The sequence below is a fragment of the Cimex lectularius genome, unplaced genomic scaffold, assembly GCF_000648675.2.
Source record: "Cimex lectularius strain Harlan isolate CLEC.00 unplaced genomic scaffold, Clec_2.1 scaffold217, whole genome shotgun sequence".
In the NCBI taxonomy this organism is placed as follows: Eukaryota; Metazoa; Arthropoda; class Insecta; order Hemiptera; family Cimicidae; genus Cimex; species Cimex lectularius.
Window position 1 is genome coordinate 505055 of NW_019392871.1, and position 25164 is coordinate 530218.

Genomic DNA, 25164 nt, shown 5'->3' on the forward strand with positions numbered 1-25164 from the left:
CTTTAATTCTCTCGATTATGCCCCAGCATCCGTGTTTTTTTTTTCAAGTTTGACACGGCCGACATTAAACGTACAATGTGGGGGAAAGTCTTGCGGCGAATAATTTCCTTTGTAATGGGAGAAAGTCGCTCAATCGAAACAGTACGAGAAATCGAAAAATTTCAGCTCATAAAAATCCGCCTCGTGGTTTGTTTTATTAAGAAACCTATCACTCGAAAAGAGGATGAAATGGTTATAAATACTGAATTGGAATGTTCCAATTTAAGCCGGACTTGGTAACACCGCCTTAATTGGATTGGGAGTTTTATAAAAAATCTTAACTATCAATGAAAATTAATGAAATTTCTACAGTGTTATTTTAAATGTTGTAAATATTACTAGTTAAGAGGCTAAAGAAAGAAACAACCAATGAGATTTAATTAGTTTCTTATTGTATACAACCTGATGAATTTTATCTAACCTTAAATACTATTTGAAAAGCTTAAACAAAATTCTTATTTAACAGCAAATTTTGATTTCTAATTGTTATGTACAATAAAACTAATGTATATTCTTGTTTTCAAAATTGACACTTTTCATTGAATAAACACGAAGGTCACTCTCTTGAGTCTTCTTACTGACCAAGCATTGTCAAAGAGGTGGAACATTGACATCATTGAATCATTGTCACATTTGATGTCAAATTTTGCTCTAGAGCAGTTCATCAGTATCAATATCAAGGTAATTTGTTGTTGATGATACACCAAGAAACGCCAAGTTCCGCAGTACCTTGTACCTTGAACAGTTTAGCCTAAGTTGGAAACCATAGTCCATATGCAAATGGAATTGACTTTCTATGCTTAACTTATAACAGACTTGGATTAGTTTAATTTGATCTTACAATGTTTTATGAATAATTTGGATCTCGATACGGTCTAGATGAAAAACAAATTCATTTGTTACTGCCAAGTCCTATTTTAAAGTCATCATCATGACCTATATTAATTAAATATTATGACAACATATTTGCCCAGTTTATTCAAAAATCAATATAACCTTAAAAAATATTCAAACCATATAATCTTAATTATGTTTTTAATAGATGGGTTCGATTTTTTTAAAGATCGACTCAGTCCCAACATTGCCGAGGACACTTGCGCTAATGCTACCAATCCAAATTTTTGTCAGTTTACTGATGCATGTAATTTTTTTGACTTTTAACTATTGAAAATAGCAGTGTTTTATGCAAATTTGACTATTTTTTTTCTATATTAGGAATAAAAGTTGGTTACGGATGGTTAGGGATGATTTAATTAAAAGACGGGAAGCGGCAAAAAGGCGCTTTCGTCGAACTAAACTTCCTGAAGACCACTCTTCCTTCCGAGCCCTTCGCAATAAAACCCAATCCTATATCCGTCGGGCCAAAGCCCTTCATTACCAAGAGGCACTCTCCACCACTCCTGATCCTAGAGCAAAATGGAAGCTCCTTCGCAACATTGGCATATGTCGCCCACCCAACTCACTATCTTCCTATACTGTCTCCCTTAAAGAATTAAGCACCCACTTTGTCTCGCCTAACTCTTCTTCATCAATGCCTGTCCCCATACCAGCTCCCTCTGGACCCTCATTCAGTTCCTTATCCTTCCGCTACATACAACCCATACCTTCGAAAGATCATTTCTGATCCGAGCCCCTAAACTCTGGAACTCCCTTCCCCTTTCTATTCGGCACGCTGCCTCCTTTTTCTCCTTTAAATCCCGCCTGTATAATCACCTCCTCTCCTCTCCCTCCAAGCAGAGACCTCACGTTAACATTTGTTATTTTTGTTTAATATTCTCGTAATTTTTTCTTCTGTCCTGCCTTATTGGTATACTTTGTGCCAAGATTCTATCTTTTTTTTTTACTTTTAACTTAATAGAAGGAACTTCTTTTATTTATTTCATGTAAATTATTCTTAGGGGACACCAATCCCAAAATAAAGTTATTTTTCTTCTTCTTCTTAAAATAGTATACAAGAAATAAAGGACAGCTCCTAGTACACTCCTTGTAACTTTCCAGCATGAATGCTTCAGCTCAAGATAGCCTTTCGCTTACTTGATTCTACAAGGTACCTAGATCAAAATTGGTTAGACGGGGTGATGGTACACTTTTATCATAGTTTTTAATCGCTTTAATAATTTAATATTTGCAATAACACTGGTACTAATTTAATTAGTAATTATTGACCTATTTATTAATTAAAAACTACTTTATACCAATGTTGTATCAGACATCAAGTCCGTCTTTCCAACTTAGATAGTAGATCCTATATTAGAGGCATATTCATTATCAATCACTTAAAAACATATACGTTATCGTAAAAAAAAAGCTCAACTTTGATAGCATTAAATCAGAAAGGGAATATCTCGAGGGCGTAAGACAAAACGGGAAGAATGCGTTATTCATTAAAATCAGGGTGGAAAACAAACAGGCGTTAACTGAGAAATACTAGGGAAGCCTTCCAAAACTTAGCACTCGCCTTAATCCTACAACGAACTAAACTGATATTTATGTTGACAAAGAAGAAGTTGTACATAAACAATTTGGGAGGGTGTTGCGCGGAGGGGCGCGAGAAGGGGTAGTTGTAAGCCTCTTATCTGGTAAGCACATTCGGCGAGTATACTTTGTCATCTCTTTCTCTATCCCTGGGCCCCTTCCTCTTCCATTTCTCTCACATAAGTGGAAGATAGTCTTTATAATTTATGCGCAATTTACTCTTGTCACTATGCCCCCTTGATAACAACTCCAAACCCTTTGTGTTCACAGCCTCTCAAAACTCGCATCCGAACAATTCGGCGGTGGATTGTAAGAATTTTACAAAGGGAAGAAAGGCGGCTCTGTACCTTGGCCTCCAACGATCCACTAAATTAATGTCTATTAACGTCCAACCTTATCGTTTCATCGATGAGCTTTTGATACTTTAAACAATAGATTAAATTTGTTAAACAAATAACCGGGTTATTTAATAGGTTCCAGTTTCGTTACAAAGTTAGACATATTTTCAGGACTATAAGTTTATGTAGAGCATGACATTCTAATAGCTGAAATATTCTTTCATCTATGTTTTAACATACTAAACGCTTTTGATTAGGCAACTTAATTTAATGTACCTGGTTGATTACTGACGATAAAAGTGATCCTGTGTTTTAAGCAAGTGCTTCCTCCAGTAAAATCGGGTACCTCCCAAGGTAGTTTAACTTTTTGTAAAGATCTATTCATAAAATGTTATTAGCAACTATCCGGATTTCGAGCATTAAATGCTCTTAACCAGATTGAATAATTCCAAATTTTGGTCTATCGACATGAATTCAGGAGTGACTTATAAATCAACCTCCAACGCGACATTCCAATGAGAAAGTCGTTTATCTGTCTGTAAATTTAATAATAAATTTTATGGGATGAAAGGGTTCTCAATGGGGTCTGCATTATTCCCACTTTGTATCGAAATATTTATGGATCACTTTGTAAAAATTCTATTCAAATCAACTAATGAATTAATTAAATCTGTGCTTTTTTGGAAACGTTATATACACGACAGTTTGTGTATATGGTCGGAAATCGTAGAATATCTAAAATAATTCCTCCAATTAATTAATTCTTTATACCCTAATATAAATTTGAAATTAGAAATAATTAAATGTGTTTAAATTAATTAATCTTTAATAAGGTTTTGGTTGAGATAAAAAAGTCAGTGTCACAAGCGGGATTCGAACCCACGACCTTCGCGGCTAAATACGCTAAATTTAGGACTCGGGTACCAACTTCCCATCTCAACCCCACCTTCTGAATTTTCCCTCCTTTTGGCCATTTTTAACAAGAAAACCTTAATTAAAGATGAATTAATTGAAAAGAATTTATTTGGTCAAGCGGACCATGAAACCTAATAAATGTAAGTCACGATAGTTCAAGTGGTAGAACAGCGGCGTATTTCGCCGAAGGTCGTGGGTTCGAATCCCGCTTGTGACACTGACTTTTTTATCTCAAACAAAACCTTAATTAAAGATTAATTAATTGAAAAGAATTTATTTGGTCAAGCTGATCACGAATAAATGTACTATGTTTAAACTTTTTAGACTTAAAATTTTCCATAATAAATAACCTAACTGAAGTAGATCTAGAAAACCCACAACAACAGACACCATGATGCCATCAGATTCTTCTCATTCGTGGACCCATAAAACTAGATAATTTTGGTTCATAGATCGTATGTTGAAACTCCGATTAACATATGTTAATTGCAATAAAAATGATTATATTTTTTAATTATTATAAGGTTATTATACTCAGCAATCTGGTGACTTAACCTTACAAAGATGGGCCCCACCTCCTATCCTCAACAATATGACTCAGGTTCCGCTACCTCACTGACAATTTAACCGGAATCCATAGCGGATCTAAGAAGACTAGGATTTAAGTTGACGTTAGAAACCAAACTTACCAAAAGGATGTCCATGGATTTACGGTCTTAATCGAATATTGCCGAGCAATTATAAACCGAAACCATACATTTCACCCCAAAATCCTTCTTATCACCAATCGTACACAGCTTAAAAATTAATTTTTCTTTTAAATTTCCATAGAAAGCTTTTGTTCCAATCCTTTTAATTTTTCCCTTTCCTCAAACCCCAACGCCCACGAAGGCTGAAATGACAGTGGCCAAAATATGTAAATGAATGTATTGTACCTATCTGTGAAATGGTGTACAACTTAATATAAGTGAAAAAGAATGCTAAACCAGTTTAACAATTCCTCCCAAGTTTGTAAAAAATATTTGAAAGGAAAATTAGATGGAAAGAATTATTGGATGTACCTCGGTGACTCTTGACAGAAGATTGCGATTGTCTACGAATCTATAAACTGAGTCTATTGGTTTTTGAAGGTGCTGAATATTTGAAACGACTATTTTTTTGGTGGAGTACACGAAGTATCGGAATTTGGAAAAAAAACAGCACTGTTTTGATTATTTATTAAGATGATAATGGCTGGGTATCTCTCTTGGCATTAAACATAAACCAAAGAATACAATTAAAATCGTAATAACAGTTTTTAATGTCGGCTTTTTATACTCTGTGAAGGGTATCTTCTAAGTTTGAAATAGGTGGTGTTTGATAAAGGAGGCTATCCTTATTAATTGGGTAGGGATTGAGCGAGACCTCTATTTTCGACAAGGCTAATCATAGAGATGGGTGCTTGTTACACCTCCTTATCTACACAACTATCGTGTTCGGCCGAGTTCGTGATCTATTATGGCTAACCGTTTATTGTTTCTTTTCAACGATAGATTTGGTGCTTTCCCTCCCTACTTCCTCGATACATGCTAACTAGAAATCACTGTGTTCAAACCTACGGTAGTTACCGTCCGAAGGTTTAACAGGTCTTTATCCAAATCCGGTGACCTTCTTATCTTCGAACTCGTAAAACAGACTTCTGCTTACGGTTTCACCACGGCCTAGTTTGTTCTGTACGATTCGCCGACTAAGGCCGAAAAAGTCAGATTCGTTCGGTTTTGTTCAGGCCTAATTGGGTTTGGAAATAAAAACGTAAAAATGCGATATATTGAAAGAAGTTCTTACAGTATCCACAGAAAAAAAAATACAAAGCCTCTGAAAATTTGTAAAAATATAGCAAAACAATATTTGTTTGTACTTTGTAAACAGTTGGTTGCCAAGCAATCTCAGCGCATCGTTGGCCAACGATGATCACCGTTCATAAATCCTGCTTACTGCTTCAGCAATTTTTACTTGTTGCATTATTTAATGTGCACTTGTATAATAATAATAAAAAAACGGAAAGCCTTCAATAAAAATTAAAATGACAAGTGGTAACTAATATTAGGATACTTTTAGATGATTGGGCTTATCATCAGTATCAAAATATGGATGTCCTGGGATCATCCTATAAAAGTATCCGGTGACGAATCGAATTACGTGGTTCAGCTTTTTACTAGAAAAGTGGACAATAGAAAAACCGGAGCCTTCTTTCTTGTCCTTTACCTGCAAACAATACTAATGACTAATTGTCATAAATTGATTAGGGATGTGTTAAAATAAAACGATGATAAGGCATGGAGCGAGCGAGGCGAAACAAATAAACAAAGTCCAATTATTCGTCAGATTTCATAAGTAATACATTCAATTCTTTCATAAATGAACTCGGAATAAATTGGATTTAAAGAGGACCGGAAATACGGCCGTGATTTATTTCCCTGACCAATTGGAAAGCATAAATATAAATCTGTCGACCGGCTGAAAATAATTTCCTTTTTTTTCCAAAAAGACTTGTTCGTTCTGAAGGTTTATGAGTGCGCTAGATGGTGGGGTCTGGTTCTCACACGGTTTTCAGGGCGATTTCCAATACAGTTAAACATTTACAACTCACACAAAAGTCACAAACAGTATCTTTATTTCATCGTAATATTTTTCTTGTTTGGATTGTATTGTCAGCAAATCAGCAGTTCTTCCATCTCAGAAGTCGAGACTTGGCGTGTTAGGGCAGTTTACGAAATTGCCGTCGATCTGAAACGACATGCAACACGGCATGAAAAATCTATCGAGACAGGTTTTTCAATTCTACAGATAATTGCGAGCGGTAAATCAGTTGGTAAATCAATTAGTAAATCAACCCGTGGAAGCTTTTAAGAAAGTGTTAAGAAGTCCATTTCCATTTCCCACGGTTTGAGACTCGACACCTATTAATTTTATTAGGACCGAGAGCCAATATTTTACGGGCAACCCTGTTATTTGTTTCCTGCTTATAAACCGGTGACCTGTTATTAATCCGGTAGACACTCAGTTTAATTATACCTTCAAAGACACATGCACACAGGGTACACTACCCTCCTTCCTTCTTTTATTAAAACACGCCGCGACTAATAATACGCTATTAATACATATTATGTATGATATCGATTGATTTATTTTTTAATTCTATCGGGTCGTTAGGGTAATAATATTTAATAAGAGTTCGTGGTTTTAAACATTTCTATGATTTACTCGTTTCTATGTATGTCGGCAGTGTGGAAGGTCTATTGAGCATAAACAATAAGCATGAAGGCCAGTTTTACAAGTTAATGGCCCGAAGAGGCAAAATGTCCTTAACCGGTGAAAAAATGTAAAAATATCACTGGAAGTTCAGAACCGAGCACGTAAAATGCAATAATTTGAACAAACAGTCCATTCCGTACCGAATGCAACACAAGAGAAATTTATTTTCCTCGGATAAAAAAAGTTGTTTTTAAAACTTTCAGAGCAACAGTACAATGTACATTCTAAATTTACGTTTAAATATTTGAATACATTGTATATTTTATCGTTTTACGGACAATTTTTTACCTCTTTTGGACATTTAAATAAGATTAGTACGATGGAGTTACAAAATAAATCTGTGATTTTGAGGTTTGGGGTAAAAACGACCGGCCTAAAGGGACCGTTGCACTAGACACGGTTTAAACTGGGTTTACTTGAACCAGTTCATAATTTGAACCAAGTTCAAAGAAGGACCGTTGTACCGAACCTCGCGGCCTAATGATCCGCCACTTGATGAGGAATAAATATGCGAGAAAAAACCTTTGAGCTTTATCGTAAAATAAATACAAATTACCGGTCTTATTGCTGATTAGAAAAACAAAATACGATTACATAACTACATATTAGAAAAAAACTTCAATTATTTGATATCAACTGTTGATCAATTCCATTGACATCCATTCCATCAACAAAAACTGATTAAAATTGCTTTCAACTTTTGTTGACCGAAAGTTCAATCTTTAACAGCATACAGGTTATATTATGAAATGAACATTGCTTAACTCTGAACTAGGTATACCCCACGCTCGACATTCAAAGTTGAACCAGGTTCCAGCAATTTACGAACTCGGTTCAACATAAAATAAAAAAGGCAATTTTGAAGTTGAAGTTCAATCCTGAACTGAGTTTAAACCAAGTGGTGTTAAAAAATAACAAAATAAAACTACGTTGTTTGAATCTGTTGTTTAATCAAAAGTTGAACAGCTTAAAAATATAAATTCGAGCCGGACTTCTGATGTTTGTTTTGAAGGAAATTGACTTTAAAGTTGGCCTGGAGAATGGAATATACGTTTTGCTGCCAGAACTTTCCTCATTCATGGAGGGTTTGGTGGTGGAACTTGTCTTATTACCCTTATCCTGTTTACAGTCTCGTTACGCAGCCACATTTCTCGACAAAGATCCTTTGAAATCTTTCTTCAAGCTTTTGGTAGAACTGCGGAAGACTTCGCGTTTATTTTGTATCCGACTGCACACAAGAAACATATTTTTCCAAGTGACTTTACTTATTCTAACACTTTTTACCCTCCGGGTTAAAATGTGGCCAATTTTAAATAAAATAAATCCATTTTTAAAGTTAATATATAAAATACATTGGAATTTCTTTACATTCTAATTTCAAAACAATAAAATACTATAAAATACGCATTTTTTGTATGTAGGGTCTGACAAATCTCGAGGGTGGGGCGAGATGAAATTTAGAATTTGAAACATAAAAATATAAATTGTATTAAAAATTGAGTTATTATTTATATTGAATATAAAAAAAGAAATATATAAAATAAAATCAAACGTCGAACCCATAACAAATGCACCACCTGTACCATGATCGTAAAAATCACCGCAGCAATGATGACCATGGAAAAAATTTTTTTGTCAAGGTGCAAGGCACATCAAACAAGGCCGCTTCTTTATGACAAAACATGATAGCAGTTAATTTAAAAATACACACATCCATTTAAAAAATTGAACTTGTTTTACGCTTGTTTTTGACAATGTCACGACGGAAAGTTTACACATGAGTCAAATATGGTACGTGGGGTAAAATCTGTTGAAATATTCAAACAATTATGACGGTCTATATTTTTGGTTTAACACTTTGTGAGATTTATTTGTTGATGTCTGCAGGGAGTTGAACCTGTAGTTCAATCGCCTCCGAATAACACCACTGTTGAAGATGACGAAATGATAGCCATGAGGAGTGAGGATGGCGGACCGATATGATCGGATGATCGTCGAACCCGTAATAAACGGAGCACCTGTGTGCCTTACTGGGAATGGGAAGAACCTTTGGAATCTTTGTGTGTATTTTCCAGTGTGAAAAAAAGAAATATTGCCACGAAGAGGTACTGATAGTTTGCTGTTTTGAACAGACTGGCTGTACCAGAAATGCTCCAATATTTCTAGTAGCTATCGTGTAAAGCCGTAGTAATGAATGCAAAAAAGGTAATGGCGCATTCTTTTGTAGTAAGTAGTTAATCTTCGGTGTCGTAAAAGGAGTTTACAGTTGCGTTTAAAGATGTGGAAAAGACAGTAGTGACCCTCTTAAAAGTGAAATACGAGCGCAATTCTTCAGCTTACCAACTTTATGTCTCTTACTTAAATTTTCTGAACAGTTAAAATGACGTGTGTTAGCCGGGACATCTGTTACGAGGTAAGGATACCTATATATTCGGAGGGCCAAGTAGTTATAACTCCGACCCTCCTTCGCGTAAAAGAGTAGGGCGAAAATGGAATAACTTACAAAACTTTTTTTAAAGGGCCAGTTTCGCGGCTCGGGGGATACGGTGAGTGGGGCGTAATGATATAACGTGAAGGAGCTTTTGTGGCTTGGGGAGCTTTTAGGCTAACTTAGCCCAAGAGGCTTTGTGACAACGATAATAAGCTTGTAATCCAAAAACAAGGGGCCATCTTTTGCGATTTTACTCAATGGAAAACAAAACGCGTATCGACACATTTATTACTGTTTGTCACTTGAATATAAAAACACTCATTTTATTATTTCTATTTTGAAAGAGCATATCGATAAAATACCATAAATTTTTTATATAAACAATAATGAAAATGGAAATATTGTATAGTTGAAATACAAACGTATGATTAACTGGTGGCCCTGCCTTTCTGACATGGCTTCGATCGTCTAGAGGACTTATCTGTTTAGTAAATTTGTACATTTAAGTTGATGAAGTGTGTTGGTCTTGTGTTCCCGAGTACTCATCGTCAACAAGAGGATCTTTAGCGTCCGCACCTGGCCTTTTGGCCTTATCGGACGTTGGATTCTCAAGATGAGAGCTGACGCACCTCCGCATACGACGGAATGGTGTTACTGCCGCAGCATTGGTGTAGAGGCGCCCCAGCCCCTAAGGGCCGAGACAAATTCGCTCTCCGCTTGTCCACTCCGAATGGTCGGGCCCGCATTGTGCATCGGGTCGTATGCCCCACGCGAAGGGCTAACAGGGCGAAATACATCACCCTGCCCCCCCTCCGCGTACTCCCTAGATAGAGAAGGCCACTCTGTCTCCCTGAGTATAGGGGCTTCCTCAGTGTAGAAACTTCCGGGAACGCCCCGGCAGCGGTTTAATTTAAAGTGGAATTGCTAACGGCACCCTAGATGAGTTCCCCTAGGTAAAGTCTTATCGAGCTCAGCCTACACCTGTCACGCGCATTCGAGGGACGCCATAGGCTCAGCCTAGGTGGTCCGATCCTTCGCTTCTCCAAGGGTACCACGCCGGTCATACGCGCAACAATGCAAAGCATACTCGAGTCAGAGACACCGCTTCACTACCCGCTTCCATCCGCTTACTTACGCATTCGAGGGACTATAGCATGATCATCGCGTCCTCAACGCTTACACGCTGCCGTCCGGTCGCAACATCTCCCGTGAGGCCGGGGGGTAATTACGCTGGCCATATGCAAGCTTCACAGATAGAAGACAGCCTCTGTCTAAGTTCCCGCCAGGGGCGTCCGCACACGCTCCTTTCCCATTGTAACTTTGGGCTGATTTTGAAACATTTAAGTTAACCCGTGGTACAGACGGCCATACACCCTCCCCCGTCTGTGCAGACGGGATCTAGTGCACTGGCCCTCGTGTGACTCTGCTAAGGCACCCGCCGCCCATGCCGACCATAGGCCGACACGAGTACAGCTTGTGCTTTAGAGAGGTTAACACCCCCTCTGGGCTGCACCTTTATTTTGTGCCCGGATACCCCCCTTGTAACCAAGGGTTAGGAGGGGTCACAGGATAGAATGAATGAGCTCGGATTGAGAAAAAGGGCTGTGGATGAGAACACGAGGTGAGCTGTTTCGGAGTCTCGAGTTCCAAACCTCACTATACCACCCGTTGTCGCCGTAGTTTCACATATAGTGGGCCACGACTCCCAGTGTGTTGGTCTGCGAGTCGGTGAACTCATGATAAACCGGCGTAGGGTCACTTATTGGTCCGTCTTCTGTCGCTAGTTTGTTGAATTATTCCAACCCGCCAGTGAAGATGGACCCAATAAGTGACCCTATGTCGGTTCAAGGGTTAACGTTTTCTTTTAATATATTAATTTGTTCTTATGGTCAAGGAGAGTGTAACTTAACATTAAAACTCCACGTAAAGAAAGGACGATTAAAATATAATATTATCTCCCGTAAGTTCACCATAAGTTTCCTAAAGGAAGCTGGTTGTCCAGTTGACGCGAGGAGAACACGATGGTTCACACATTAATTTTAATTTTATTAGATTTCGTGATCCGCTTGACCAAATAAATTCCTTTCAATTAATTTAGGTTTTTGTTGAGATAAAAAGTCAGTCACAAGCGGGCCAAGCCGAAGTTCGTGGGTTCGAATCCCGCTTGTGACACTGACTTTTTTATCTCAACCAAAACCTTAATTAATTGAAATTAATTTTAATACTGAGACTTATTGTTAGATGTATAATATTCCAATACAGGCAAAGTAAAATCCAATATCTCATTTGTTATGTGAATTACGTTAAAAAAAGGTATTTGCATCTTATACCAGTGGTTAAATCCAATTATGTGCCACGTTGCTTAACCTACTGTATTTGTTTACAAATAAGTGACTAACTTTCTTTCTACATTTTTAAATAATATTTAAAAGATGTCATTACTTACCATTATGTTTATTAAATGTATATCAATTGGAGGTCAATCCTTAGGAATCATATATTCTATTATCACTAATTCATGTAGGGTGTCAAGCTGCTGAAAAATATTTTGGAACGCGAATCTAAACATTGATTCTGGAACTTTTACGTTAATGTGCCTCCACACCACTCGACCGCGCTCGGTGACAGGGAGCGAGACAAAGGTCAGGTCACTGGGCTTCTGCTCTTATCCTATCTATATTTTGAGTGAAGGTGTATTGTTGTATACCATTGTATTGTATGTATTGTACTGTAATTGTGTGTATTGGTGTGTTGCGTTGTATACCAGTTGTCAAAGAGTTCGGTGTTAAATAAAAATGAACTTTCTCGCACTATACGCTGTCAAAACCAAGGAAACGGCAGTTCGTCTCCTTCAGGACAAGGGCGTTCTTCCACTAGCTGTGCGATGTTCAGGAGGACACGATGCGAGGCTGCATTTGACAGGATCTCGTGACAAGTGGAGGCGCTACAAGCGTGGGTGCAAGGCGGAAATGGCGTTAAGAAGTAACTCATATCTAACTGGCTCAAGACCGCCATATTCGACCATAGTGCTTCATATACGCTTGGGCATACGAAATGGTAAGTGTTTAATTCTGTGAAAGAGAGTTAATTATAAACCATAACACGTTCGTTGATTGGTGCAACTAAATGCACGAAGTCTGTGCGAACTCTAATTTGCGCAGACATTCGCGCATTGGTTGTGGACACTGACATTGCACTGTAGAAATTGATGAAACGCTGTTTTCGCGCCGGAAAAACAAAACCGGCAGAATCTTACCACGGCAGTGGGTTTTTGGTGGCATTTGACGCGAAACGAGAGTTTCCTAGTCGCCGGACAGATTAGCCGCCACTATCTTCCCCATGATTCGTGATCGGATTGCTGCTGGGTCTGTCATCATCTCCGATCAGTGGAAGGCATACGAAACATTATCCAAGTATCCTAGTTTCCGCCATATTACAGTGAAACACTCTCAATTTTATCGACCCGACCACCTGTGCCCATACGCAATCCATTGAAAGTGTCTGGGGAAAAGCAAAGGCGAGGAACAAATGGTAGTGGGGTACTCGCCGAATTTTTTTTGACTCCTATCTACGCGAATTTATCTGGCGGTAGTCATGTACGGCAAGAAATGTGGATGTTTTCGAAGACATGCTTAGATAAATAGTTAAGTTTTGGCCCCCAGGGACTCAAATTTGATTTCCTTTATTAACAATTTATCCTCTTAATTATTATAACACGGATTACCTAAAATAAAATGTTTGAGGATTTATGATTTCTTTAAGTGACCCAATCTTAGCGGTCGATTGGGGCGGAGGCACATTAACGGAAAAAGTCCTTGATTCGGTCCTACTTTTGATGTTAGTTAATGGTGAAGTTATATATAAAACACTGATGAAGGTGGAGATCTGGAAAATGGGAGTTTATCCGGGCAGTCTTCTGTCTTATTGTACCTTCCTAGTTCTCTAGTAGCAATCGACTCAATTCTTCTTCTTAGAAGCATAAGGTCATTGCCTGTCGTTGCTACAATTGTTTTTCCTAGGTTTTCTTTGTATCACAGGTTATGTCTCCATTGAGCAGTTGCTTCACATTCGAAGATAACACGGGTGGCTGTTTCTTCCTCCTTATTGCATAATTTACAAACGGGTTTATCATTGAATTGTACCCATGTTACATAGATGTTTTCTTAGATGGGAGTGAAGGGTATATAGTCCTATCACTGATCTGAGTTTAGACAACTCTAACTGGAGCAATAATTTTGTCAGCTTTGACGAGGGTTCTTTCATCATAAGGTAACAATTGTGAGATTTCTTTTTGTTTCTGCGGGGTGATAAACTTATGGCGAAACCCGACTGAAGTAATGAAAATCAGCATAGATAAGTGGACCAAGATGATATATAACGATGAAACAATGAGCTTACTATGTCTAGAACCTTTTAGAGTTTGTCCACTTCTCCATTTTTGGAACCATTCTGAGATTGAGGATAAATGAAAAAAAACACATTCACTGGTCGATAATACTTGGCAATTGAAAAAAATTCCTACGGTTTTGCATATATTAAAAAAATATTGATATCTTACCTCAGAAAAAATAAACTTCCATGGTAATGATTTTTCTTTCACCTTTATGAACTTACAATTTGCCATTTGAATAGATTGTTTATATTAGTCTCGCTTTCGAGAGGAATGCGCGCAAGAATAATTTTACATTAAAGTCCGATAGATTCAACGTTGTTACCGACCCATAAGGTAAAGATTAACTTTTTACCGACAAGCGGAGTCGTAAAAAGGCGGAGAGATTTTACGAGTTTGGAATATTGCAAACAGGCGCATCCAGACAAGCCTGGTGTCGGGTCTTTCCTTTTTGCATTCTTGTTTGATCGATGAGCCATTATAGCGAGTGGGCCCGGGGGCGGTGGACGAAATCGCTAGCATAATTGGAACAATTAAACAATTCACATGCTCCTCCTCCCTTGGGTCTATTTCCTAGGATTAGATTAATTGTCCACGGTTTCCATTCACAGTACGTGTCTACGTTTTGTTGACGCCGGCATTTACAACCCTTCCACATCGACCATCCCTTATGTCGACATTCCGAATGACATTGTGAGTTTAACGAGTTAATAATAGATGTTATCCTCTTACAAACGATACAAACCAAAGGGCTTAGATTGTGCGATAACTTGGTGTTAAGGTTGAATTTTAGACAGATAACCTTTTTCAAATGGGTCCTGTAACTAACAATTAGGTATTAAAAGGAAAGTATACTGTACTAGAATCGACAATATGGCGTCGATACTATATGTCAGCGCTGGAATCCATGTGACTTCCTCCATAAACAGAAACATTTGTCTATTTCAGGAAAAAGGGTTTTCTTCATGCAGACACAAAGTGTAGTCACTAGATAATTATATTGTCTAGGGATTTATGTGTAAAAAGAACTATCGAAGGAAGGATGATTCGACCGTCACGATATCACCTATAATTGAAGATCAGGGATGCGCTCATCAAAAGAAGCAGGTTTCTTAACTTACGCCAAGCTTTCAACCTTTATTGAGGTCTTCATCAGGGTTCTATAGGCAAATACAACGTTTATAATTAATTTGTTGAAGTCGTTTAGTCATTAAGAAACACAGATTTATAATTGTAATGATAAAAATAACAACTTTACATATATATGTATATATAAAAACATACATATAACAACTATAAATACCAAAACGAACTAACAATTTTGACAATTCATAAACCAAACACAAAAAAACTATAGCTTAAAAGTTATTTGTATACATAATAAATAACCAACTTATATTTAAAAGTTCTCCTTAAATGTGTGGTGATTAGTGACCGTTAATCAATAATTATTCAGAAATCGTGAGATGCGGTCTGGTGTGATGTAGGTTTCAGAAAAACATTTTCTTTATCGAGACAACGAATGGCACAATCACACAGAAGACAAACACTTTGAGTGAGTAGAAATACTTTGATTGAATATAAAAATGTATTTTGCATTGTATAAATTCACTTTTTTCACATTATTTAATTTGTTAAATGTAAACAACGTTTGTAAATCCCAGGCCCTGAAGATGATCTCAATAAAGATCGAAATGTTGGCACGATAAAGAAAATGTTTTTCTGAAACCTACATCACACCAGAGCGCATCTCACGATTTCTGAATAATTAGTTCTTTTTAAAGCTCATTGAAACGTCAGAAAACATAAAAAACGTGACTCTATCTGTTTTATATAATTAACCAATTGGAAGGTAACCAAATATGGCTTCAGACACTGAATGACACATCATAGTCAGAAGAGAATAAATTAGGCCACTGTAGATTATTAATATCACTTCTTAAATTTGGTGAATTATTATCTGATTTAATATGTAGCATTTCTTTAGTTTTTGATACGTTTTTGATGTTTTTTGATGTTTCAATGAACTTTAAGGAGAACTTTTAAATACAAGTTTTCTCTTGAAGGTATAGTTTTCTTTGTGTTTGTTGATTTATGAATTGTCAATATTGTTAGCTCTTGTTATTGTTTATAGTTTTTATTTATATGTTTTTATTTATTCATATATATGTCAGGGTGTTATGTTTATCATTATAATATTTTACTTGTAATATTGTCACAAGTTATCTAATGTTTTCTGAAAATTATTGTGTTCCTATTATTAATTATAAATGTTGTAATTGCCTGTAGAGCCCTGATGAAGACCTCAATAAAAGCGGAAAGCTTGGCGTAATTTACAAAATCTGCTTCTTTTGATGAACGCATCCCTGATCTTCAACCTATTGGGAAAAGAAGTATCGTTACGATACTCTAGTAAATATAACGGGAATAAGTCAAATTTCGGCAAAATGAGCTAAGTACATATTTCAGTAAGTTTTTATAATAGTCTTTTAATTGATAGAGTCAAGAGGAAACCATTTCATTTTAAACGCAAAAATTAACTATACATTTTGTCAAAACTACATTAAATTTAATGGGATTTGAGCAGAATAAAATAAATTTACCAAAAATCAGGGGATCGAGAATGGTTCGTTTTTGCCACGTTACCGGTTTTGGGTTCAAATCCTGGCTTAGCCCATGAATCTTTAATTGTAAATAATTTAGAGAAAGTATTGTAAAGTGGTTTGACCCCTCGTACGCAACACCCAACGGGTTAGTTGGACGTTAAGCCTTCTTGTATGACAGGAATTGATTCACAAAAAACATATTTTAAAACCGCAATGCTGAAAAGTCTGTCTTTTTTGACATATCCAGATTTGAACAGATGGTATAAAATTCATATCTCCTGAAAGAAAAGTATTGAGTAAACAAATATCGAATACTCAAATTTCGATACTAATAAAGTATCAATACTTCTTCTGCATCCCTATCTGTGACTGTATGTGCAATTCATTGTTTCTTACCATAACGAGCAGAAAACTGACTGTACTTTTTCCACCGTTGTCCTTGTATTACTAAAATTTCTTTAACTCCCAAGCAAATAAAAGCATGAAACGTGAAAAATGCCAATTTTTATGAACTCAAGAAAACACTTATTCACATTTGTGAATTGAAAATTATCTATAATAAAAAAAAACAATGCACGTTAGCTGTTTGGGTACCTTTAGAATAACTTTTGGCGCCGATGAATTATTCGTAATGACTAATCATTACTGTTTTAAACTACTAAACTCAAAAAACACATTCGTCTACTTATAATTCAAAAACTTTTGACTTTTCATGTCACATTCCATCGTCCATACATTTTAACAAATTTACATATTAAATTAATAAGTTATTTGCAAACAGTTGGATAAAAATAAATGTTTCTATTCAGTGAACTGATCTTGAGTTGTTGAAAACAGAACATTATTGGAGCTCGTGAATTGTTGCTAAGAAATCGCTACCATATTCGTCAATTTTTGAATCAAAATTAAAATATGTATCCATTATTATTTAGAAATCGTGAGATGCGGTCTGGTGTGATGTAGGTTTCAGAAAAACATTTTCTTTATCGTGCCAACGTTTCGATCTTTATTGTGATCATCTTCAGGGCTCAAAGTGTTTGTCTTCTGTGTAATTGTGCCATTCTTGCGTGTCGTGTTGAGAGTGCCCACACGACATGCAAGAATAGCACAATGCCCTGAAGATGATCTCAATAAAGATCGAAACGTTGGCACGATAAAGAAAATGTTTTTCTGAAACCTACATCACACCAGACCGCATCTCACGATTTCTAAATAATTATCGATTAACGGTCACTAATCACCACACATATGTATCCATTATGTAATATTGTGAACCTTTATAGTTAATGTACTAAATTCAATGCTTGGTCAAAAACCTGATTTTTAAGAACGAAGATTGGCAGATATTTCTTGACTTTGTATGATTAGCTACATAGGACATAGCACATCTTCGAAAATTCTTTATTTTACGATGGTAGGTTTGAAAAAAGAGCCCCTGTTCGAATCTTCGCAAGAATAGAAATTCGGCTTCTTGGATAGATGCATACTCAACTCTTAGGCACAAGGTATCTGACACATCTGCAAGGTATCGTGAAAATTTCAATTTTTCAAACGGTATTTACATGGGAGCGACGGTATGGACGGTGGAGTGGGCGATATGATTAACTCTAAGCTACATTTTAAAAACATTTCCTTTTTGAAAGAGTGACGGTCAGCAGTTATAAAATTCAACAATGTACTTAGCTCAGCTTATAAGCCGAGATGTAAAATGTGCCAGCGACATGCGACACGATGACATAATCTCGAGACAAAACGGCTCCGACAGCATCGCCGACTATTTTTTCCCCGAAGTTGGTTTCGGAGGGTAGACAGTTAACCGTGCATCGGGACAAGTTCCACTCCGTTAATACGTTCTCGAAACTTGGCTATTTAAAGTTGAGGCCAAGTAGGCATATGTATATTCGAGGGGGTTCGAGGTCTAAAGAGGATAAAGGGAACGGAGGGAGTGTATGGATCATCCAATCCAACTCTTGTAATAAGGGCCTGATATCCATTAGAAACAATTGTTAACTTTATATTGCTTTTCCATTTAGGTTGTGGCATTGATAAGTTGGTTAGCGTTCGGAAAGCTCGAGGGTTCTGCTTTACGCTCGCGGGAGGGGCTATTAAACTCTCTTGTGGGGGAGAACTCAGGATGAACATACACTATATGAAGCGACATCATTCACATCTTACAACCTAATGATCTCCATTTATTAATTGCGAGGAGACATCTTGCATTTCCAATTTCCGGATTCATTACCTTAACTCGATTACATCTCTCGTTAAAGTCTCATCCGCGAAATACATTCTCTACAAGGTGAAATATTTTATTACACTGTGAGCGATTCTATTGGGAAGAGATCCGAGTCTGTAAATATTTACCTCGTTTTTGTTCTTAATTTTATTTTGCAATTTAATATTTACGCTAGAAGAAACTACCTTACAGATATCTATGAAGGTAAATGTTCTTAATATATCCATTATATTTAGTGGTCTATTGACCAAATACTTCTTTCAATTAAATAATTAATCTTTTTGAGTAAGGTTTTGGTCGAAATGAAAAAGTCAATGTTACGAGCGGGATTTGAACCCACGACCGTTGGCTCATACGCCGCTGCTCCAACCACTTGAGCTATCATGACTTCGATCCACTTGGACACCAACTTCCCATCATAACCTACAACCTTTCGAATTTCCCCTCCTTTTTGCCATTTTTAAATATAATTGTAATATAATTTATCCTCTCTTATTTTTAGACATGCGAATATGCCTAAAATGCTAGCAATAAAGAGGAAATAATTCGTATTAACAATATGTATTAATATCTAAAAAATACGTGAAAATAGATTATTTCTACAGATTATTATTACTTCGATATATCATTGTAGTGGATTGTTAACTCTTTTCTCGAACTATTTTTTTAAAAATTGTTATCTGTACCGATATGTGTCCATTTAACAATTTTTTGGTAGTGAACAAAAAAAGATCTGTAGGAAACTGACAGACGACGGGGATGCGGATGAGGGAGAGGAGCCGGCCATCGCTGGAACTCTACATGTTAAGGATTGTTGGTTGAGGTTTAGGATTGTGTTAGGCCAAGAGGCAACTATCTTTGCAGACGGCGTGGAGGATTGTTTGGTTCAGTCCTTGAAGAGAGGGCTTGAGCTATTGGTCTAGAAGGAGAGCTTGGAGTGGATGTTGTGGAATCGCATTTTGATCATGTCTGTCACAAATGTGATGTCTAGGTCTTTGTGGATGGTTATTAACATAGGACAAGGAATCGTCGAGTACGGATGACTACTGAAAGGATTGGATTCTTTGGATGTTGGGTGCTTGGCTGAATCCCTCGGCTAGATTCCGTACGTCCAAATCAGTCTAATTAGGGTCTTGTTTATTATTAGTTGATTGTATGTACTCATTGGGATTTGGGTCCAAGTAGGTATCTGGTCTTTGGTTCAGTTCTTAACTTTTTTTTATGTATATGTTGTAAGACTGCTGTCAAAGTAGAACCCGGGTAGCGGATTTGGTTGGATGGCCGCACCGAGTGCACCTATCCGTAATGAGGCCAAAGTAGCCTTGGGTTGCTCTTGCTGCAAGGATAGGGTCAGAATGTAAGGAGAGGATTTCAGTTCGACCGCGAAATCGTGATATTCGACGGTGTAACCTGTGTAGAGGATTGGTCCTAGGATACTCCCTTGGGGAACGCCAGCCTTGATGGGCACGGTGTCTGAAAAGGAAGGCCTTCAGGATAAGACAGTAAGGCTGATAAAGAAATGAACGATATAATTTATGAAGTATTCCTGTAATAAATGTACTGCAAGAATGCAAGGGAAATGATTTCGTGTACATTAAAAAAAAGCACGTCCATAATTTATACTTTTAAAAAGCAAACGAATGCGATTTTCTTTGAAATCCCTCGTTTTCAAAGTCATCGCATTCTAACAAAGAGGCGAGTTGTAATGTAAACGAATTAAAAATAATTTAACGAGCCGAGCCCCGAGGGTAGCCCATGAAACTGCTAACTATAGTAATTCCACGTAATTATATGATGTTACTTTATGACTTGTAATTAGAGTAGGAATATTAATAGCTTTTCCCTTCTAGCCTGCCTCATTACAAGTTTTATTGACCGATAATTTCCCAGGCGTTTTTAACCCAGTTCTGTTATTTACGTTGTTAAACGTTTCTATAAAACAAAATAGTTCGATATTCATCGAAGAATAATTGATAAAATGGATGTTTTTTTGTTAAACGTAAGCCATATAAAATAATAAAATCCGGAGAAATTAATTTTTAATGAAAAGCCTGGAGCGATTAGTTTCCCTGGTCATGGTTTATGGGAAGGAAAAATAAGTTAGTGAAATTACAAAGTAAACGAGTTTTCCGTAATGAGTTTTCCGGGCACTTCAATAAGAAATTACCGAGGAACGACCCAACATTTTGATTTAACACGCGATCGGAAAAAACGGCGCAATCATTATGTAAACGCCCTTATCGGGAAAGATTTATCCTTTGTGGCCTATTCAATAAATAAATAAATCGTTTTAAGACGAATATTAAGCGTATTGTGGCAGGTGCTGATCAATGAGGATATTGCAATTAACATTAACAAAACATATAACAATTAGCCTTTTTTTTGTTTCTGTGATTTTTTGTTTGTTTATTCAGTAACACGTCAACCATTTCATGCAATTTTACAAATACCATGTTGATTTGTTTTTCCATACCGTCAAATTTTTATTATTGTAATATAAAATACATCTTTTGTTTTATTGCTTTATTAACATAATCAACGCCATCCGCCCCTCTGGAGCTAAAAATGCAATAAAAAACATAATTACAATAAGGTGGCAGTGTCAATGGGCCTGGTAGGCAAAGAGGCTTTCACGTATCAAGAGCAATGACGGTCGGTGGCTCTTAGAGGATGTGAATCGTAGACAAGGGTCGTCCTCATCCGATTAAGGATAGGCCATGAACATTTAATTTTGGGCCAAAGCCCGTTTATTTGTCCAGCATGTAGAGAAAGGTTGCTCGGTTTGTCCCGTCTAATTGAAGGGTGCAACTCCTTGGTTATATGTATAGAGCGAGTACGATAGCCACCCGATATGAAATCGTGATTGAGCAAGACAGCGAGTATCTCTGCACTCTGTTTCGATTTTTGAAGGAACCAGGTTGTTTTATTTATATATAGTACTGATAGTTTTGTTTCCACTTGTGTGTGTCAATAGTGAATGTATTAATAGAAATGATAAATGATGGAGTGAGTGTGGTGTTCAATAATCTTTNAAAACGTTTTTATCAATATATTGTACACATTAGGCTTGCGTCATTATTGTCTCAAGTAGAATGGGATGAGTTCGATTATGATACGCGATCAAAAATTGAATTTATCACTGATAAAAAACAAGGTATATTAGATAAAAAAATCAAAAGCTTAAAGTACGGTTCACTTAAAAATAAAAATACCCATAACGATACAAAAACTCCAGTTAAATTTTACCCAAGGGTTATAAACTTAACAAACATGGCACTAAATAAAGAAGAAATATATATATAGAAAACCCACAACTACAGACACTATGATACCAGCGGATTCTTCCCACCCATGGTCCCAAAAGGCTGCAGGTTTCATTTGGCTCATAGACCGGATGTTAAAACTTCCGCTAACACATGATAACTATAAAAAAGAATTAAAAACTATTAAAACCTTAGCAGAAAACAACGTGTATCAAGAAATATTTATTGATAGGTTAAAAGAATAAAAAAATTAACTTTAAACGAATCAACAATAGGACTCAGTCACCCCACCACAAATGAATCAGTAGGTTTCCGTTGTTTGCCATACATTGGTGAATTATCGGAAAAAGTTAGTAAAATTTTTAAACAAGAAGGTTTTAGAATAGCTTTTAGAAGTACGGGATCACTTAAAAACATCCTCTCTATCAGCGGTTCACTTTGGCAATTCATGTCGAGAGACGTGGTTGTAGAAGTCCTTCAACCTGATGATGAGCTAAAAGGCTCGAAATCCGGATCGTTGCAAAACAACTTACTGTGAGTAGGAACTATCCTTTTAAAGAGTAGTGAATGTATTTATTGGCGTGAATGTGTAGTGTGAAAGGGCTGATGGCGGAATATTGATTACCTCATCGCCCTCAGTTAGTTTCTTATATAATAGGGGTAAAGCGTGATGAAGGAATAATTGATGTGCCATTCTTGGCTCCATACAGAGAGCGTGTAGCCATGAGAATCATGCTTAAGCACGGCAGTTATTATCTATTCTAATTTTGTAGAATACAAGGTTATTCTATTGATTATAATACTGACAGTTTTGTAACCATTTGTGTGTGTTGATAGTGAATGTATTTATTGCAGTGAATATGTAGGGTGAAAGGGCTGATGGCGGAATGTTGATTACCTCATCGCCCTCAGTTAGTTTCTTATATAATAGGGGTAAAGCGTGATGAAGGAATATCAAGTACTCCATCACCCTAACTGAATGAAAGGTATGTAAATGAGAAAGAATGTATTCGTAGAATTGGCCTAAAATGTGACATACCGGAGCCCGACCTCGGTGGCTAGACTCAAACAGATGGTCTCATGACTCCAACATCCAAGGTGATTATCTAGGCATGCCGGCAATGGTAAATTACAAAAGCTGAAATTGTCGGTGGACTGCGAGAAGTGATAGGCTCAACTCTGTACATGTGTGTACATATGAACATACATATGCAGATTTGGCTAATATAAATCCAAAATCCAAAATTGTTTTATTAACTAATACTGTTTAGGTTTTAAAGATAATTGTAATTTTCCAGTTCAGGTCATCCTTTTTTGTTTGAATGTAAACCATTTACGATTGATATGTTTCCCTTTCTATCTTATCCTCATACTATTTTATCGAATTTTGTTATCTACTATAAAACTCTTTTTTTACAGTATAATTTTGAAGGAACATTAATATCAGAATAATATCGTGTAAGGGAGACTAAAAGTGAACTGGGACAAAATCTAGCTTTCTGTAAATAATATAAAAGGCAGGGGGTGATTTCTTGAAATTGAGGATGAAAAAAATTGTTCCGTGAGGAAGAAAAATGGTGGAGCGGAGGGGAAAAAATTTACGGTCGCAGCAGGTAGAAGGTAAATCTCCTTGATTCACTTGTGTAGGAAAGGTGGAATAAATTGTCGAATTTTGACAACAATCTGTAAGCAAGAACCATCGTCATTTGAAGACCAAAAATCCAATAAAACTGTAATAAAGAAAATTAAATCACGGTTATAACAGCCGACAGGTATGAGGCGAAAGTTTTTATGAAGGAAGTTTTTATTGTAAATTAAGAGAGAAATAGGAAAAAATGAGATAATAAGTTCGAGAAGTACAACAGACGGCTAAGCCATTGCTTAAAAAAAAAACTTTCCTGTATTGCATAGAAATTGAATAATAATTGTAAACTTTTAATAAAGTTTTATTATTATTACGACGTATACTTTTCATAAATAATTCGTGTCCGACTCATACTTTGTCTCAATAAAAAACTTTATTAACTTGAAACGATAAAATCATATTACGAGTTAATTTCAATGTGGGACAACGTAGAAGAGGAATTAAAATTATGCTGTAACATAAAACAAAATGTACCATGTACCCAACAGGTAATTAACTCAAACTTATAAAGTGCGAACGCAAATGAAATGCTTACCAAACAGCAACTATTTCACAGTGTTTGCTATTTTCTTATTACGTCAGCTTAAAAAGTGCTGTTTCAAACAATGCTCTAAGTTGACCCCCGCTGCCTGAGAACCTGTCTGAAATTAAGTTATGAAAATATCATACTAATGATATTTATTACAAACATATTAGACTCGTGTAATGTAATTCATTGTGTTAAATCATTTAACTTTTGGATAATAAATTAATTTATCTGGGGTTAAATAGAACTGGGCTGAATACAATAAGTTCGTGTAGTTTTTATAATAGCGGTGATTCCCGTTCATTTTTCCAATTGAAAATGGTCGGAAAACAAAACTACTCAGCATGAAAAGTCAATAAAAAAGTTAGCCCAGCAATCGAACTTGTTTACGAGACTCGGAGGTCCGCTTTATTAGATTTACGGTAGCAATTTAATAAGACGAATTCCTCTATTTTAAGTTTTGAATTTGGCTTTTTTTATTCCGACGGATCGATAATTGATCTTCGCAAAAGGTGTAAAAAATATGCAAGCCAAAGCGGTTGAAAAGTTTTATTGAAAGGCAAAAATTCTGAAGCCGTTAAAATTTTGGGGTAGTTAAATAGCAGAGTATTCTGTTAGAAATCTTCATTATTTAAATTTGGTAAACTTGTTGGTTTTTAGGTAATGAAATATTTTATAAAACCCTAACTTGAAAGAAAGAATAATTTTGCCCGTGATAATTGCATACATTATTCACATACTACATTTATGTGCATATATTTTTAACTGTTATTAAATTGCTTTTTGACTACTTATAGGTGTAATGAATTGAACCCATCTTTGTTTGTTTCTAAGGCATGCCTGCTCCTACTGATTTACATATTTATACAGCTTAACATGCATAAATATACAGCTTTTGTAATTTACAACCAATTACCGGCATATTTACCAACTTAGGTGTTGGCAGTCCGGGATCAGAACTCAGTCTTATCCGTCCAGCCGTCGAGGTCTCCAGTGCTTATCAACA

The 25164-nt window shown here is 36.4% G+C and overlaps 1 protein-coding gene across 3 annotated transcripts in view; it reads right to left on the reverse strand.

Moving 5' to 3' along the window:
* The window catches only part of LOC106661479 (thymocyte selection-associated high mobility group box protein TOX-like), a 216008-nt gene that overhangs the window by 30213 nt on the left and 160631 nt on the right, over positions 1–25164 (reverse strand). The window lies entirely within an intron of this gene.